This window comes from Delphinapterus leucas, chromosome 15 (assembly GCF_059928025.1).
Source record: "Delphinapterus leucas isolate spDelLeu-1000000601 "Yukka" chromosome 15, BTC_Dleu_Yukka2, whole genome shotgun sequence".
NCBI lineage: Eukaryota > Metazoa > Chordata > Mammalia > Artiodactyla > Monodontidae > Delphinapterus > Delphinapterus leucas.
In genome coordinates, this window is record NC_143143.1 from 187,541 (window position 1) to 206,858 (window position 19,318).

The following is a 19,318-nucleotide window of genomic DNA, read 5'->3' on the forward strand; positions in this document are numbered from 1 at the left end:
GAATTCAGAGGTGGAGCCTCCGGGCGGTGTTGGCCCTGCCTTGAGCTCCTGGACATGCCTCCTCCTGCCCTGAGCGGGTCCTGAGCCCTGGCCCACCACTGCCCATGATCAACTACCTCTGACGCTGGTTTCCATACCAATAAAGTAGGAATACTATGCATGTTAACTCAGAGCAAAGCTGGCATGAAGTGTCCCGAACGTGCCTTTCCTGAGGTCAGCCGATCCCTCTTGGACGCACTGTGCTGGGCTCCAGGGGTCAGAGGTAAGGGCAGCCCCTCTCTGAGCCTCAGTTTTCCTGTCTCTAGGGGGATTTGCATGAGAAAGTGCCAAGACTCCTTCTGGCGTTCCTGGCCCCAGCCTCCACCCCCAGGCCGGCACAGTGGACGTACGGATGGACGGACAGGGCTGGCTCCCTGCTCCAGGGGCTGGGCCGGGCTCCCAGGAAGGGGCCTGTTCCATGGGCTTCCCCCCACACACCCACAGGGCTGCTGGCGGGACACCCCTGGCCGCCCGCCAGCTCCCCGGCACGCCTGTGGGTGACTCCTGGAGCCCGGCCGACGCTGTCGCGCGCCGCAGGGGCCCCTCAGCATTCTCCGCCTTTGTTTCCGGCGACAGGGCAGCGCAGGGGGCGGTGCGGAGTCGCTCAGAATCCTGCACAGGGTGTCAGGCGTCCGGGGGTGGGGGCTGGCAGTGGGCGGGGCATGCTGACACCCCGCTTCCAGGAAGGTGAGGCCATGCGGCAGGGTCCCACCGGACATGCACAAGACGGCGGGACGTTCGTCACAGGCTCAGGCTCACGTGTGGTGCAGAGGCCGGGGTCAAGGACCGGGGTGAGGGGGGAACAGGACAGTGCCAGCCCTCGGGGGCACATGGGGGGTCCAGGGGCCTCTGCCTGCCTGAGGGGCTGCAGGAGGCTCCCTCCCACTGGCGAGATGAGGTGGGAGAGGCACTCACCAGCGTGGGGTTGGACCCTGCAGCAGGCCATCCGGGCCGCAGGCCTGGCCCCACCAGTCTCCCTGCACACAGCCCTCGGCAGCACCCCCCCACCCCCGCCGGGTTAAGAGCGACAGCAACTGTGCCCTATTTATATCGTCGGCCCCGCCATCCACAGGCTGCAGTCAGCGGGCCCGGCCAGGGCTTCCACCACGATCAGCTTACATTTAAAATAAATGTTTCCTTAGCTCGTATCCGATCTCCAGTGGCAAATTTCGGGAAGCGGTGAGACAGGTCCAAACTCTGAGCAAGGCCTCCCGGCCAGGCACCAGGGAGAGGGGCCTGGCCAGGGCTGTCCCCAGAGGGTGGCCACCTGATGCTGCGTGGCCACTTGGCTTCCTGCAGGTCTGCGAGCCTCAGCTCCCCACCTGCCCCTCAAGTGGGGGTCTTCATGGAGCTCTGCCTGCCCTGCAACGGCTCTGGAGGGCCCAGAAGAAACACACGTGTACACACGGGGCTTGTGTTCAGGGGTCAAGGGGGTTACACTTAACATCACAAGTCACAGCTCTTTCCAAAGACGCCCCCCACCTCCTTGCTCTGAGGCGGGGGCTCTGAATGGGAGGGATTTTCAGAATCTGGGGAACACGAAGTGCAGCCCCCTTGTCCATGGTGGCCGCAGCCAGCACTCCTGTCCCTCTGGGACCCAGGCCTCTCCCTCCAGGTGCCACCACATTGCCCTGGAAGGTGGATGAGAGAGGGGACGGGGGAGGTCGGGGGCAGCTGAGATGTGTAGCTCCCTCCCCGGGCCACTCGGACCTGCCCCTTTGGGCAAAGATCCTGGAGATGGGCCAGGAAGACTCAGCCCTGGCCTGGACTCCCAGCAAAGCCCCCAGAAGCCCACAGCCCCCAATGATAAAAGCCTCCTAAGAAGGTTGCTTCTCTCGGTCACCCCCCCACCCCCATGAGAAATTCTTCTTTGAAGCCAACTGAGAGCCCCTGGGCTGCCTTGGGAGGAAGGGGTGGGGACCCGGTACGCAGCGCAGGGCCAGAGTGGGCGTGAAGAGAAGAGCCCGAGCGTGAGAGACGGGGGGTGTCCCGGGGACGAGGGGTCCAAGCTGATGACCCCAGAGGGGCCAGGGCGAGTCCAGCCCAGGAATGTCGGGGCCTGGGGGAGAGAGGAGGGGACCTACCCGCACCCCACCCTTGCTTCCCACACGCCTGACCCACGAGACCCGAGCTGCTTCCACAGCTGCCTCATAACCACTGGCCTCACCAGGCTCCAAGGGCAAACCAAGCCCCCAGCCACACGCAGCCCCTATGCCCACAACACCCTCAGGAGGGGCAGCAGCTCCCCCAGGAGATGAGGGTCTGGCAGGAGGAGGCTGCTGTGTCCTTCCTTGCGGGGTGCCTGTCTCAGGGCGGGAATGCTAGGCAAAGGAATTGGGGAGGGGGGCCCTCCCAGCCTGGATCACAGTCGCTGGGCCCTTCTCTCCTGTCCTCCTTCTGGGGGGTGTAAGCGCCCGCCCGGTGCTGGGCACAGCCTTCCATCACTGGGACCCCCACATCCCTCCCGGGTGGGTGTGCCATTCTGCCCACTTGACGGAGGAGAAAACTGAGGCTTCGGGAGCTGAGGTAGAGCCCGTGGGTGGTGGAGCAGACCCAGGCCTGCTGACTTCGGAGGCCATGTCTGACCACGCCGGGCCGCAGAGAGGACGGTGATTGATGGAGAGAACAGCGGCCACGTTGGTTGAAGGCTGAGTCCACGCAGCCCCTGCAGCCCAAGAAAGGGAAAACTCGCTCCTGATCCCAAGGCCGTCTCTCAGGCAACTGAAACCACAAGTGCTACGTTTCCAAGCCCAGCAAACACTGGGTGCCAACTGCGTGTTCCACCTAGTGCTGCGGCGTGGTGGAGCCACAGTCCCGTGCGGGAGACAGAGAAGTGCGTGGGGCCGCCCCCGGTACAGGGGGTCTGGACTGTGAGACCGTAGGAGAACAGGGGGGGCGCGGCATCTGCGGGCTGGGGGCGCTTTCGGCACAGCTTGATCTCGGAGCTGCCGCCAAAGCTGGGTCCTGAAGACTGAATAGAAGCTCTCCACTGGGGAGAAGCCTTCCAGGTGGAGAAGAGTGTGTGCGAAAGTGTGACTCGTGCCAGAGCGTGCTAAGTGCCAAGTGCATTGGGGCCAAAGAGGTTGGTGGGACCTACGCCCCAGGTGGAGGGAGCTGAAAGGGAGCCCCGGCGAGCGGCAGAGGCAGGACTTGGTTCAGCTCCCTGCCCCTCCGCCACCATGCTGCGGCCCCTCCACCACCCTGCGGCCCCTCCGTCTATTCCCAACCCTCCTCCTAGACGGCCTCTGGCTAGGAACCGGAGGGGGCATGGGGAGGGCACCCACCCCGGGGGGCAAGAGCTCCTCTGGCCAAGACACCAGTCACTTCCTGCCTCTGGGCCCAGATCTCCGGCGGGAGGGGTGGGGGGGCGGCACCAAGGGGGCGGCATTCCAGCTGGCATTCCAACTCCTCCTCCACAATGAGTCCATTTCCTGCCCTGGCTGCAAATTTCAACCATTTCCTTCTTGGGCCACCTCCGGCCTCTGCCGCTGCCTGGCCCTGCGCTGACCCTGGCAGGGGACAGGACGGTCCTTGTCCTGCCAGCTCCAACTTTGGAACCAGCCTCGCCCTCAATCAAGCATCCTGCCAATAGGCCCCTGGAAGCTTGGAGGGCGGCCGACCCAGAGTGGTGGGGAGACTGGGGTCCAATCCTGGCTGTGCAACCCCCGCCACGTGCCGAAGCTCAGTGGCCACACGCGGCGCCTACTGCATGCCCAAAGAGGGCTGGCGCTGGAGGCCCTGTAAGGCAGGAGGCAGCAGCCAGAGGCAGGATGTGGGCACCACTACATGCCAAGGATGAGCTTCTACCTGTGAACCTTGAAAGCACAGCCTCTCTGCTCAAGGAGGGTGGGCTCAACAGAGAGGGGCCCCCAGGGTGCAGATGGTCCAGGGCCCAGTGCTTGGATGCCCAGCACCCCTCACCTCAGCAGACAGACCTGAGCGGATCCCAGGAGAGGCTGGCAGGGCTTCTTCCAGAAAGTCAGCAGAGCGGACAGAAAGTTGTTTGTTCATAGACACCCTCCCCAAGTTTGGAGAATGTCGCCCTATGAGAGCAGGGTCCCTGACACGAGGCAGGGGCTTCCCAGCCCCCCATGCTTCCCCGGGGAAGCAGGTGCAGGAAAGCAGGTTCTGGTGAAGAGGCCGGAATGTACCCCTCCGAGGTGACTGTAAGAGCCCCAGTCTGTAGCCCACAGCACCCTAGGGTGTCTAGGGCTTGTTCAGGAGTCTGGGGGCCTCCCTCAATAAGCGATCCTTGCCGGATGTCTCTTCGGCCTAAACTGGCTGGAATCCAGGCTGGCACTGGACGGGAAGCTAGGCGCCTGAGGAAGAGGCTCCACAGCTCTGGAGCTCATGGCCACTCCGTCGATGGTGGCAGCTGCACGTGGTGCCCATCCAGCCTGGAGACCCCCTCCCGCCAGCTCCCAGCTCCCAGCTCCCAGCTCCCAGCTCCCAGCTCCCTAATAGGTTGATATCTCTTTGTCCCCAGAAGCAGGCACCCAGCTGTACCCCTGGGGTGGGGGTGAAAGACCCCCACTTCCTACTCTCAGCACGACAAGGCCTGGGAGCTGCCCAGAGGCTGGAGAGCTCGGTGCCCATGAGAAACCCCAGCAGGGGCCTCCTCCCCCGATTAAGGCCCAAGTCCTGGGCTGGAACTCTACCAGCCAACTGCAGTTTCCAAAGTGTGCTCTCCCAGGACCCTGGGGAAAGCCCAGCCATGCCCCTGTCCGGGGACCACCCCATCTGGGCCAGCACAGGGGGACCCACACATCTCCTGGGGTTGGCCTTACGCTGGAGTTTGAATGACGGGCCCAGAAAAGGCACGGCTGCATCTTTAACACAGAGAAGCTACTGCTCTTCCCGGGGTGTCTATGGGATTTGAAACCCCTGACCACCAAACAGCGACCTCGTCCAGTGGTTTGACCTTGCCCGAGCTTGTCCTCATGGTGTGAGGAAGATTCGACAAGATGCCCAGAGCGGATGGGAGAGCACAGGTCACCCAGCGGTTCTGGCCCAGCAGTGCCCGAGCCAGGCCTGAGCCAGGCCCACGGGGGCTTCAGGAAGGGCAGAGAGCACCCTGCGGCCCCGGCCCCTGGGGGTGGACCCGGCCCTTGGGGACAGACCCCGCCCCCAGGGCAGCCCCACTGCAGGGACCTGGGAGAACACTGGGGACAACGTGGGGCCCAGTGCACAGCAAGGGCGTGTGCATCTGGCCACAGGGCTGGGCTCCCTCCAGCACAAGCTGCAAACCCAGACAAGCGGGAAGATTTTCCATGCTGGGGCCCAGGGGCCGGCCAGCCTGCCGTTAATAAAAAGTCACAGGCTCAGCCAGGACGGCCTGGAGACTGGACGGCCCTGCAACACGTTCTAAGTTCGTGATGTAACGGCGGAGGATCCTGCAATATTTTTCAATAAGTCTTTCCATTTGGAGGTTTTAATATGTCATGGGAGGCTCCTCCCCAACCCCACCCCAAACCCCCCAACCCAGAATCCTGAGAAAATCTCCTTCCATGGTTTCCCATAAAGCAGGTGCAGAGCAGCCGGGGCCGGGGCGGGGGGAGGGGGCGGGGCGACCAGGGATAGAGGCCCTTGTGGGTGCAGCGCCAGCGGGCAGTCAGGTGGCTCCCGCTCCCCCAGGACCCCAGCTCCAGGAGAGGGCATCCCCCCCACCCCCAGGCAGAGGCCAAACCCAAACCAAATCCAGCTCGCTGAGCGCCATCCACTCCCGTGAGATGTGGCCATTAAGGCAGATCCTTCAGGCAAACTGTTAAAAGCCCACTTCTGAGTTAAATACTGGCCAAATTCGGCCCCAAGGTCAGAGCAAACCATGCTAATTTGATGGAGCCCCTCCCAACCGAGACAGCCCACCTTGCAGCCCATCTGCCCTGGGAAACCTCAGCGTGGGGTTGCTGGTGGGCCGGTGTGGGGGACCAGGAAACATCCTCTTCAGAAACCCACACCAGCCACCAAGCCCCACGGCGCGACCATCCAAGGTCAGGCCCTCGGGGAGGGGCGTCCCCCGTGGCTGCCCAGACCTTGGCAGGCGGGACTGGCCATTTGCCTCCGCCACTGTGATGGGCCTCCCCCGCCCCCCAACTGGCTGCTGTGACCAGCAGCTGGTTTAACTCGAGGCGGAAAGGACACAAGCACGTATGGAATGCATACAAGGTGGCAGGCTGGTCACACCCCGGGCCCTTTACATGCACCCTGAGGGCAGCAGCGGCTGGCCCTGTGACAGGTGAGGGCGCGGCAGCCTGGGGTCATTACGGGATTTGCCGAGGCCCCGCAGGGGCGCTCAGAACAGAACTCCCCTGTGGGCGGCTGTCTGGGCCCTGCCTGCTCTGCTACTCCTGAGGAGCTGATGGGGGTCACTGGCCCGGGGCTGGTCCACCCCGAAGCCCAGCTGTGCAGGGGAGGCCAGCAGATGGAGCTCCACCAAGGACTGGCCAGTGCACACCTGCCGGCGGGCCTCCAAGCGGCGAGGCCAGGCAGGCCTGCTCTCTCCAGAGCCCTGAGCCCACCGACCATGCTGGGCCCCAGGCCTGGCGCCCCCCTCCCCAGTGCGTGCACAGCAGGAACAGGCCAGGGGGAAGGCTGGGGGGCCAGGGTCAGTGCTGGGCGCCGGCCTCTCCAGGGCCGCCGGGGCTGTGGGTCGGTAGCAAACACAACTCGCCTCTAATAAAACAAATCATCGGAGGCTGGGAAGCCACAAGAGGAAACAGCTGTGCGCTGCTGGCTGTGAACACGTGTCTCCACGCCCATCTCTAGGCCGCCCGCTCTGCTTCCAGAATGCTGGACTCCTGGCCATTTCCTGACAGCAGAAAGCTGCGGGCTTTCGGAGGCCGTGGAACGTGTGCACGAGAAATCGGACCGGGAGACCCCCGCTGGGGGACCGTGGTCCTCACACGATCTGACCCAGAGCAGCCCTCAGAGCCACAGACGCAGAGGAGGCCAGAGGGACAAGGCCTGTGAACAAAGGCAGGCAAGCCTGCTCACGTCGGCTGAGTACGATGGTCCCAAACCGGGACAAACCCAAATGTGCATCAATGTGATGCACAAACAGACTTGGGCACCGGGGTGGGCGGGGGTCACGAGCACGTGGCGACGAGATCTCAAACCAGGAGGGCTCTGGAAGGTTCTGCCTCCGTGACGTCCAGGAGAGGAAAGCTGATCTACAGGGACGGGAGTCAGAGCAGGGCTCCCCGCAGGCGGGGATTGGTCCTAGGGGCTGCGAAAATGTTCTGGGTGTTGGGAAACGCCGTGGGGCAGATCTGGGAGGCAGTCACCCAGGGGTGCTTGTGTAAGTCAGAGCTGTACACACAGTTCACGGATTTGCCATGTGTAGATCACATCTCAATCAACTGCTGTGAAAGACAGGTAAACACTTGAGGGGTGTCCCTCCCGCACCCTGGTCCCTTCAACTGAGCTTGAATCCCGTAGAACAGGGGTCCCTGGCCCCTGGGCCAGGGACCAGTAGCAGCCCGCGGCCTGTTAGGAGCCGGGCCCCACAGCAGGAGGCGAGCGGCGGGCAAGTGAGCGAAGCTTCGTCTGCGGCTCCCCGCCGCTCCCCGTCGCTCTCATTACTGCCTGAACCATTTCCCCCCTCCCCACCCCCATCCGTGGAAAAATTGTCTTCCACGAGACCAGTCCCTGGTGCCAAAAAGTTCAGGGGCCGCTGCTGTAAGATAGGAGACAGACGCAAGTCTGGGAGCGGATGTGTCTTCTCCCCGTCCTGTGGGGCTGGGTGGCCGTCTCTGCAGGCCAAGTGGGAGTGGGGGCCTAATGGTGGATCTAAACATGGAGACACACCAAGATCTGACCCTAGGCTTTCCAGCCTTGTGATGCGAGAGAAAAAAGGTAGGAGGCCCAGCAGACCAGGCAGGTCCCCGGGACCTCACTGACACTGAAAAAAAGGAAAGTCTGGAGCATCACCACGACCTTATCCTGTGTCCTCCTGACCACCGCCTCCATTACCGTCACCACTGCCCGTCCGCCAGGACCACCGCCACTGCTGCCACCACCGCCTCCACTACCTCATCATCTCCAGCATCACCAGCCATCAGCAACCCTAGCGCCATCACATCCATCAGCACCATCGCCCCGTCGCCAGCTCCTCCACCACCACCAAAGCCTCCATCATCACCTCCATCACCTCCATCATCACCATTAATACCCCCTCGGAGGCTGTCTGCTTTGTTACTAAGATACAGGTGAATGTTCTAGTATCTGAGTCCCCAGGCAAGTGGCGACCCTACACTCCAACGTGGGTCTTCAGACTCTGACTGCAGAGCCCTTGCCCCTCTGCTCTCGGCCCCACAGCCAAGACCCGTCCCCAGATGACGTGTGTCCACCGAAAGACCAACTAAAAATCATTCTGAGATCATGTTTTCAAAGCCCTACGTAATCCTCATGTATCTAGATGCTCTTCATTCTTCCTGATGAACCCAAAGGTGTCACCTTTAAGGTAATCGCGTGACTTGTGCGAGGCACCCTGGGTCTCTCGGAGCCCACACCACGGCATTCCTGCTCCCAGGACCCCGGACTCGCAATTACATAACCCTTGCTGGAAGTCTGAGCTGACGGACCGCCCTGCCGAAGAATGACTACCACCAATAAAACATTTTATTGCCCAGTCAGGACTGCTGATAGAGTCTATATTTAAAGCAATTCTGTTAACCCTGGGAAGTGAATGCTCACTTGGCTCTGGGGCAGCTTGCAAAGCAAAGACAGTGGTTTCGGCAAACCCCTAGAGTCTTGTAAATTCAAGAAAGAAAAACTGGAAAGCCAGGGCACCTGGGCAGAGCTCTCGAGGACGCCCTGCTCTGGGTGCTTCCCGGCCCTGGAGCCAGACGAAGTCGGGAAGGCCGGGCCGGGACAGCTCTGACTGGCAGAGAGAAGACAGGAATATGAGCCCCATACGGTACAAGTGCCTCAAAACAGTCCCCCAGACGCCCCCAACCCACGGAGCCCCTCGGCCAAGCTCAGGGCACAGGTAGGCCCTCCGTGGGCCTGTCCCGCTGGGCAGGACTCTCCCTGGGACTGGGCAGCCTCACAGGGCTGCTTCCAACATGGCTGCACCAGTCACTTGTTGCCACTTACATGTAAACAAACAAAAGTAAGTGACACTTTAGACACTTAGTCCCTTGGTCACACAGGCCACGTTTCAGGTGGCCATGGACACACATGTTCAGTGGCTGCCATACTGGGCCCTGTCCACATGGGTGAGCACGTCCATCATGGTGGAAAGTTCTTGTGGGCAGAGCTAGGCTCGCGGTGAGAAGGCAGGACCCCGTGGGTCCAGAGCTGAGAGTCCGGACGCTGTGTCGGCTGTTTCCTCCTGGAGGCTCTGGGGAGGTCTGGTCCAGGCCTCTCTCCAGCTTCTGGTGGTGCCGGCACCCGTGACGCCCCTTGTCGTGTAGAGCAGCCCCGACCTCCACCACCATCATCACAGGGTCCCTTGCCCCAGGCCTGTGTCCGCGTTTCCCTCTTCTTGTGAGGACACCAGCCATCGATTCCAGGCCACCCCAGGCCAGTATGGCCTTGACTTAACTAATGATGTCTGCAAGGTCCTTATTTCCGAATAAGGCCACAGCCACTGGTCCCAAGTGGACGTGAATTCTGGGGGGACATTCCTCAACCCAGCGTGCCCCTCAGCCCGCCAGACTGCAGCTCCCTCTGCTTCGGGCCACCATCTGTGCGGTTCTACAGAGTAGCCATCTGTCTCCACCTCCAGGTCGTAAGCGCCGAGGTCAGCACCTGACCTGTCACCCCTGCACACCCAGAGCCTGGCCCGTGGTGGGGCTCAACGATACTTGCTCATGAATGAATGAATGAATGAGTGACAGAGGGGACACATGGGCTGATTCCAGATCTCTGAATGTCCTAGGTCACACCATCCACCCCAAGCAGAAAAGGTGCAGATCCAGGGAGATTACCTGGGTTCAAAGGCCTGGCTCTGCTGGGTGACCTCCCTTCCAGGTTGGCCAGGGGGCCAGGTAAGTTGATGGGCAGGGTCTCCAGTACGGCCCTGGGCAAGGGGTGTGTGTCAGAGGAGGGCAGTCGGGGCCTCGTCCAGCGTCGCTGGGGGACCCCTTCCACAGAGGCTTTTGCCCAGCAAGGTGGGTGCTTCTGCCGCCCCCTCCGTCCCAGAGTCACTAGGGGCTAGGTTTGGAAGGGAGCTGATGGAGGAGGTGCTAGCTGCCCGGGAAGCTCCCGGAAGGCGGCTGCCGGGAGCAGGTGGTGGCCCTCGTCGCATGGCCCGCCCAGGCCAGGGGGAAGGAGGCAGAGGGCCAGGGGCAAACTCTGTCCTGGCAGCTCCCCGGGGGCTCCTGGGCAGCTCGAGTTTCTAAGGAGCGTAAACTGTCTTATAAACTAAGATAGCAACTCTGATGACTGAAGACATAAAAATAGCTCTGCTTACTCAGTCCCTTCTCGGGGTTCTGTGGGAAAGAGTCCGGCAGCCGGAGGGCTGACCCCAGGGCCTTGTGCTCACCCAGGGCTTGCACAGCTCATGGAGAAAGCGTGGGAGGAACTCCAGGAGCTGGGCGCCATGCAGCTGGAGAGCGGCTGGGAGGCCCACCCCCTGCACTGTCCCTTGGTGACGAGGAGGGGTCACCACTCCAAGGGCACTGGCTGGCCTGGGGGCTCAGGTCTGGCCACAGCTCCTCTGGCCCCTCATTCTGTCACTTCCTCTCCTAAAACTGCCTTTTCCCAGCCTCTCCTCTGCCCAAGGAGCAATCCTTTGACCCGCTTTTAACGTTAAGAAGGGAAATCTTAATACACAAGTACACACATGTCCTAAACCAGTTAGGATGTTCTGGCTGCAAGTACCAAAGAAGCAACTTGAAGTGGCTTTAAAATATATTATGTCACGTGACAGGAAGTTTGAGTTGGTGCACAAAGCTTATGTGACATCACAGGACTTGTGGCCCCTCCTCTTCTCTGCTCTGCCATCCTCACTTGGCCCTACTCCTCAGAATTGGCTCTCATGGTTGCAAGATGACTGCCATAGCTCCGGACATCACATCCTTATCCACCAACCTCTAAAGACACACCTGCCTTGTGCCCATTTTTTTTGTTTTGTTTTTTGTTTGTTTGTTTTTGCGGTATGCGGGCCTCTCACTGTTGTGGCCTCTCCCGTTGCGGAGCACAGGCTCCGGATGCGTAGGCTCGGTGGCCATGGCTCACGGGCCCAGTGGCTCCGCGGCATGTGGGATCTTCCCGGCCCGGGGCACGAACCCGTGTCCCCTGCATCGGCAGGCAGACTCCCAACAACTGCGCCACCAGGGAAGCCCCTTGTGCCCGTTTTTTAAGAGCCAAGAAAATGTTCCCAGGAAACCTCAGCAGTATTCTCTAAAGTCCCATTGCCAAAATTCTTACAGGAAGTTTGTCTTTTTTCTTTATGTAAAGTGAACATTTATTCCTTCTGTAATAAGAAAAAAAATTAACTCATTTTTCTAAAGAAACTCTCTTTTCAGTAGAGCACAGGCTCTGGACCCCAAACTGTGGGTTCCGTCCTTCCAGGGCAACCCCAGGGTGTGCAGGGAAAATCTGGGACAAGGTGGGTTTTCTCCAGGGCCTGACACGGGAAGAGCCTGCTTCTCACTCTCCTAAGCCCTATTGGGATGTTCTGGTCAGTGGGCAGCAGCCTGCGTGCTCATTCAGGGACCCAGGCTCCAAGTGACCAGGGCATTGCCTCCCTCAGTTCCTCAGATGTCCCTCCACTCAGTGGCAGACAGGGACAGGAGGGCGAATGGGGGTGGAAGGGCAGGCCCACACAGCATCCGTCTTCCTTCTCAAGCTGCCACGGCCCAGCCCACCACAGACACTGGGTCTCAGGTCCTCCTAACACACCCGTGGCCCCATACCACTCGGCGACAGACCACCATGCACAGTGGTTGTTTCCCACAGAAGCAGGAGTGTTCAGGGCTCAGACCCCAAGGCCTCCGATGGCAGCAGGAAGCATTTTAAGCCTCACCCTGGCTCTTCCAGGAGAATAACACCAACTCGCTGGGGTTTGTAAGAAAGAGGACACCAGTGACTGTGTCCGTGGAGTCTTGTCTGCTCTGGCCAGCTCACAGGGGTCACTGCTGCCCTCCGAGGAGCTGGTCTCGGCGGGGGTGCCTGCCTTCCCCCAGCTGGCCTGAGCACTGTCCCCCCGGTGCTGAGCAAACCCTCCCCTTTGGTAAAGCATTTTGCATGATGGGGGGAAAAGACTGAAGCACTGTTGTTGTTTTTACTAAAACACAAAATTAATTAATTCAGCTGTTTCTCCTGACCTCGAAATGTCGGAGGAGCAGAGCAGGCTATGAGAGATGAATTATTCATATCTTTGGAATCCGTTCTCCCAAACCTGTGCAAAAATAAATCGGGTTTTCCTCCTAAGATGGGGCTGTTTCACCTGAGGGCCTGTGAGTTTGAGAAATGAGACTTTACAGGCAGAGAGACCACAGACTCCCACCGTGGTCAGGACAGCAGGCAAGGGCAGCCACGTGGACAGCCTGGCAGCGGACACAGAGGACATGGGAAGTTACGCCCCAAGGGTGTCCTGTCCTGGGCAGAGAGAGATGGGGACAAGGGGACACATCCAGGCGGAGGATCCAGGTCCCGAGGTGTTGACCTGCTCTGTGGCCTCACCACCCCAGCCACTTCCCACTTCTCTTGTCTGTAAATGAGTCTGCTCGGCACCAGCGTTCTGTGACTCTGACCCAGACCTGCCTGGTGGGTTTCCTTCAATTCATCTGGCTCAGCGTCTGGATCCCCTACCCAAGGCGGGAAGCCTTTGCTGGCCTTCTGAGTCACACAGGTCCTCCCAGGTGGACATCACCCTTGGGGCTGTGGCAAGGACCAGGGTGTCCAAGAGTTTTTACAACGTTGGCGGGGGGAGCATTTGGTCCTGTCAGTATCTCTTATTTAGCTCTTCTGATGGCTAATGGGGTCGAACACCTTTCTCTGGGCTTATTTGCCACCCATACGTCCTCCTTGGTGAGGCGACCAGGGGTGTCTGGACAGCTCCCGTGTGTCTGGACCGGGCTCTGAAAGCCTTTCCAGAGGGGCTCACTGACCAGGGGCCGGGCGACCACACAGGGGCGTGCGAAGCTGCCTGGCCCAGTCTGGGTGGACAGCTTTCTCTCTCACCATGGCCAGGAGCTCTGTCCCGGGCCTCCACCTGGTCCTGACCTGAAGGCCCCCAAGCCCGATTCCTCACTTCTTTTTTTAAATTAATTAATTAATTAATTAATTTTATTTCTGGCTGCGTTGGGTCTTCGTTGCTGCACGCAGGCTTCCTCTAGTTGAGGCGAGCGGGGGCTACTCTTCATTGCGGTGCGCGGGCTTCTCATTGTGGTGGCTTCTCTTGTTGCGGAGCACGGGCTCTAGAGTGCAGGCTCTGTAGTTGCGGTGCACGGGCTTAGTTGCTCCACGGCATGGGGGATCTTCCCGGACCAGGGCTGGAACCCGTGTCCCCTACGTTGGCAGGCGGATTCTTAACCACTGCGCCACCAGGGAAGCCCCGCAATTCCTCACTTCTTGATAAGGGTGATAACCGCACGGCTGTGTGTCCGACGCTCAGCTCGCAGTGCAGGGCATGACCAGAGCTGACCCCCCACCACCAGCGTCGCCTCCAGCCCTGTGAGCTGGAGGGTCTGGAGGCTCTGGGAGCAGGCCTGTGCCCTTTCTGTGTGTGGGGTGCCCCCACCCAAGCAGTCCCAGCAGAGAAGCCGACACCAGGTGCCATTTTCCGAGGATGCCAGGTTTTCTTTGTCTCCAGAAAGCCAGCCCTGCGGCCAATCAGCCGCCAAGGGAGAGGGCAGGGTATCTGGGAGCCAAGACGAGTGCTGGGAGCAGGACGGGCCTCCCCAGCCAACAGGGGCAGCAAGGCTGGCTGGACGCCCCTTCCCCTCCTAGAAAGTAGAGGCCTTGATACGAGTGAGCTGGGAGCAGCCTTGGGGCCCAGCCCAGGGACCTTGTGAGCCCCACTAGGGAGGGGTCCCCCAGAAGCCTCTGCCCCCCACGTCTCCTGGGCCTTCAGTTTCTGCTGCTTGTGGAGCACCTTCGGATGCCCACGTGAAAGGGCTGCCAAGGGCTGGGCTCAGTGGGAGGCCTGCTGCGGCTCCTAGCTTGGTTCAAATTAGGGAGGCCCCGGGCTGTGGGCTCTAGGCTTCCAACACTCCCAGCCCTGGACACGGAGGGGCGCGGGGCAGATAATCCGGCCGCGGTTCCCTCCCTCTAGACCTGGGAAGCAATGATTTGGGAGCACTGTCGGCCAGATGATCTGAAGAGCCTGGGGAGGCACCAGACTGCTGGGGGGGAGGCAGGAACCGAGGACCCAAGTCATCTTCTCGAATTCTCTTGCTTTGCTATGTGCCTTTGGAATAACCTCTTCCGGAAGATTAGCAAGCCTTGCTGCATTAAAGCCACTGCCTTTAGGAGAGCCTCCTTTAATGCATTTATAGCGGAATGGGAAGGGATCTTCCCATTCATTTTCTACCACGCCTGCCATGTGTCCTAGGTGCACTGCAGCACTTTGAGACTGGTCTTCCACTAATGAATGGTAGTGGGTAGAAAACAATATATGACCGAGGATCTCGGGCGGCCGACCGAGGACTGACCTGGGAGCCGGGACCACCAGAAACGCTGGCCCAGAGGTGGGGTGAGGCAGTGGCGGGCATCCAGAGCCTGCCCCGTGGCCCTGGCAAGACTGGGGCCGGTGGGGTTCCTGACCCTCCAGGTCGCCCCTTCCTCCCACGTCGGCCTGCATCCTGCAGCCCCAGGCTGTGAGCGGCAGGCGCCCGTCCCCTCGGAGCCCTGGCCCCACCCACACACCAGGCCGGACCGTCCTCTGCTCTGACCCCTGGCTGCAGGCCAGTCCCAGGCACTGCGGAGGGAGGCGGGGGGCAGGGGGTGCCAGGCACTCAGCCCCTACCCCGAGGTCACTGCCTTTAGCAGGAAAGAGGCCGCAGGCCCAGCCGAGGACAAGACGGCTGGGCCCAGGACGGAGCCCAGGGGCAGGAACGTCAGGCTGGCTGACGCTGGGAGGAGCCTGCGAAGAAAGTATCTCCTCTCCGCAGCCACCCTCCTCCTGTCCTCAGACACGGGTGGCTTCCCAGAGACCCACCCCGGCCACAGTGTCCCGAGAGCCTGCGTGGAGCTGGGCCACGTCCAGGCCAAGCCTCTCACACCCTGGACCAGGAGGGAGGCAGCGCCCGGCAGAGGCCCAGCCTCCAGGAGAAGCAGGAAGGCCCAGGAGCATCTGGCCTCACCACAGCAGCGTGTCTGAAGAATGGCTTTGCCTAACTTTTGTTCTAATGTTTGGAAACCAAAGGCTCACCTCCCCTAATCTCTCCATATTAGCAGAACTTGATAACAGGTGCTCTGGGGGATGCGGGACAGAGGAGGGGCCAAGGGACGGTGGGCAGCACCCCCCCCCCCCGCCCCACTCAGTCCCCAGACTGAGACAGGGCTGCCCACAGCAGGCCCTTCTGCCCGGGACCCTCCTCCCCCTGCCTCACCCACGGCCCCTGATCTCCACCCTGGGTGCCCTTAGCAGCCCTCCCCAAGTTCCGGGGAGAAAGGAGACCCTGAGCGTTCAAACACCACCTGGCTCAGGCTCAGATTCTGATGCCTCCACTTACGGGATCTGAGGCCACTTCCGTACAGAACCCTTCTGCAAAACAGAGGTTGTTGTGGCCCCAGTCCCAGGGGGTGGCTGTGAGCATTAAAATATAAAGCACCCCACACAGCTTCAGGACCCAACCGCACTAGCCAGCACTGCCTTCTCCTCCAAGCCCCCACTGCGGCCTATAATTGTGTGTGTATGTGTGTGTGTGTGTGTGTGTGTGTGTGTGAGAGAGAGTAATGCCAGGCCTGACTCTGCCCCTAATGGTCAGTTCCACGAAGGCAAAGAGCCCTGGTGCCCAGCATGGCGACAGGCCCTGGTAGGAGCTCAAGAACTATCTGGTGGGTGGGTGGGTGGATGGGTGTGGGTAGGTGGGTGGTGTTTGGAAGAATAAATGGGTAGATGAGGACGGAAGGATTAACCGCTGGATGAGGGACCTGCGGAACCAGACAGGCAGCTCCACTCTGATGTCTCACTGAGGTTCCCTCGAGGGACACCCAGCCCACGCCTGACAAGAGGAACCGTCTCCCCGCTGGAACGGACCCGCGCTTTCCCCCTCGCTGTGGAATTCGGGCTGGCCTGAGAGCACAGGTGCATAGAAGGGCTGCAGAGCGAGCGTCTGAGGGCGGCCTTCCCATCCCGTGCCCACTGGTCAGGCGAGGAAGATGAGGCACGCATGTCACCTCGCAGGTGGCTGGGAGGGCCTGGCGCCTGGGGTGGGGGAGGCCTGCCATTAGGCCTCAGGCAGCTCTGGGCTGTGTTTGCTCAGGATGGAGGGTGAGCTGGCTGCTCTGTGCAAGGCTTCCTCCCTCACCCCTCAGGTCCCCCCGGACCCTCCCCCTAGTGCCCCCCAGGCTGCCCAGCGGCTGGCGCAGGATGGAGTCGCTGTTTGCTGTTTTGTGAGAAATCCATTTACTGTCTTCATTGCTTGGGAAGTATAATCTCGAGCCTGCAGCTTCCTAAGGCGTTGCCATGGAGATGAATTTTCTGTCATAAATAAAAGTATTCTGGGGTCAGGAGATCTCAAGCATAACTAGGACAGATTTTGAGGGGGAAAATGCCAGAATTTTTCAAACACGCGAGATGCCGATTGGGCTGCTTTTTTCCGGAGGGTGTTTCTCAGGCTGTTGTGAATTTGGACAGGAGCCCAGCCACCTCGGAAAGTGGGTCTGTCCCCTCACTGTCCCCTCCTCCCCCTGGCGGTGCTGGGGCCCCCAGCCACCAGGTGTTCTCAGGGGAGGTCTGGGGCCCTGGAGATGGTTGGTTCCCAGGGGTCCTGCAGCCACAGGGGGAACCTGTGCTGTGCTTCCTCAGACAGGTCACTTTCCCTCTCTGGCCCTGGACCCAGCTGGCTCACCCTGGGGTCTCAGCACATTCCTCACACCCCCTCTAAGGAGCCGGAGCGGGAGAGGGTGTGACTTCCGAGGAGCCCCTGACCAGTCCCCACATGCAGCCCGTGGAAGTTAGCTTTAGGGATTTCCTTTGTTCAGGGTCACCGCAGGTCGGTCAGGGGGGAGCAAAGTATGCAGGCGAGGGGCCCCTGGACACCACCCAGGCCGACAGGCAGGCCTGGAGCCCAGGGCTGTTTGCCCAACCGCCCCGCCGCCAGCACTAGGTAAACAGAGCCCTCTGCCCCCAGGGCCTTCCCAAGGTAGCTGCAATCCCAGTGCAGCCCCAGGCACTGACGGGCTCCAAAAAAATGAAGGGGGGAGGAGGGGGGAGAGAAGAGGGGGAGGGAGGAAGGAGGGGGGAGGGAAGGGCCTGCTCTGGCAGGTGATGTCTTTGCAGTTTGTTCCCCAGCATGTGGTCCCTGTCCCCATTTCCCCATCTAGGAGGGTCTACTTCACTGAGAAAACCTGGCCCGGGAGACCCTTAAGATGCCCAGGGGGACGCCCTGAGGAAGCCCTCCTTAACCTACAAATATTCTGCAAACACAGCCCCATCAGCACAGGACAATCCCCCAGGGGGCCCTCCAGGGCTGGGGCTCAGGCCCAGAGAGGGAACGCCTTACTCAGGGTCAAGCGGCCAGGCCTGTGCCTGACCCCGGTACAGCCTCCCCAGACCTGCTCTCAGCCTGGGGCTCTCTGCCTCGTGATGAACTGTGACACTATTTATTCAAGCCCCTCGACAAAGGCAGAAGTTTCAACCTAGAAGGCAGAGCTGCTGGGATGCACAACACCGTCTAGGTCGGCTGGGGTGCTTCCCCACTGAGGCCGAATGCGGGCCGTCCTGGGGCAATGATGGGTCATGGAACGTCTCACCAACGCTGGACGCACAGCCTGGCACCTCCTTTCTCTGCAGGAGGGTCTGTCTCTATGTGCTTGTGCAGCCCCCATGGCCTCCGTGAGAAGGGTGCTGGACTGCCCACACGCCGCTGGGGGGATTGCAAGATGTGACGGACCTTTAAATGTGTGCTTCCACTTCTAGAAGGATTTTGCACCCAGGAGCCAGAGCCTGCAGGGAGCAGGCCACAGAAGGACCCGTGAGACGGCGGTCTCAGCCAGGTGGACCCTGGGAAGCCAGCAGAAATCAGGGGGTTGTTGTTGTTGTTGTTTTGCGGTACGCGGGCCTCTCACCGCTGTGGCCTCTCCCGTTGCGGAGCACAGGCTCCGGACGCGCAGGCTCAGCGGCCATGGCTCACGGGCCCAGCCGCTCCGCGGCACGTGGGATCTTCCCGGACCGGGGCACGAACCCGTGTCCCCCGCATCGGCAGGCGGACTCTCAACCACTGCGCCACCAGGGAAGCCCAGAAATCATGGTTTTGAAGACTATTTAGTAACCTGGGGAGGTGCTCTTCTCATGAGCAGAGAGAAAACATAGAAGTACATACAAGGAGTATTCAAGGGAAACTAGAAAATACTTTGAAGTGAATGGAAATTAAAACACACACACACCAAAACTTTGGAGATACAGCTAACACAGTGCTTAAAGGGAAATTTACAACTGCAGACCCCTATGTTACAGAAAAAGAGAGAGATGTCAAATCAATAACTTAATCTTCCATTTTAAGAAGCTGGAACAACAGCAAAGTCAACCCCAAACAAGCAGAGGAATGAAACAATCAGGATTAGAGGGGAATAAAACTGAGGTTATTAACAGAGGCAAAAATTGTGTCTTTGAAAAGATCAACAAAACTGATGGAACTTCAGCTACATTGACCAAGAAAAGAAGACTTAAATTACTAAAATCAGAAATGAAAAAAGGGAACGTTACTACTAACCTTACAGAAATAAAAAGAATGATAAGGGAACACTCTAGACAATTGTGTGCTAAGAATTAGATAACCTAGATGAAATGGAAAAATTACCAAAACTGACTCAAAAAGAAATGACTCCAAGAAAAATGAAGGTCTATAACAAGGAAAGAGGTTGGATTCATGAGCAAAATCTTTCTACAAGAGAAGGCCAGGCCCAGATGGATTCACTAGTGAATTCTACCAAATATTTTTAAAAAGAATTAACACCAGTGCTTCACAAACTCTTCCAAAAAATATAAGAGGAAGGAACCCACTCTCATAGAATCATTATTTTTATGTGTTGATACTAAAACCAAAGACATTACAAGAAAACACAGACCACTATCTTTATGTAGAGGCGTAAAAATCTTCAACAAAATATTAGCAAACCAAATCCAACAACGTATAAAAATAATGATTATACCCCATGA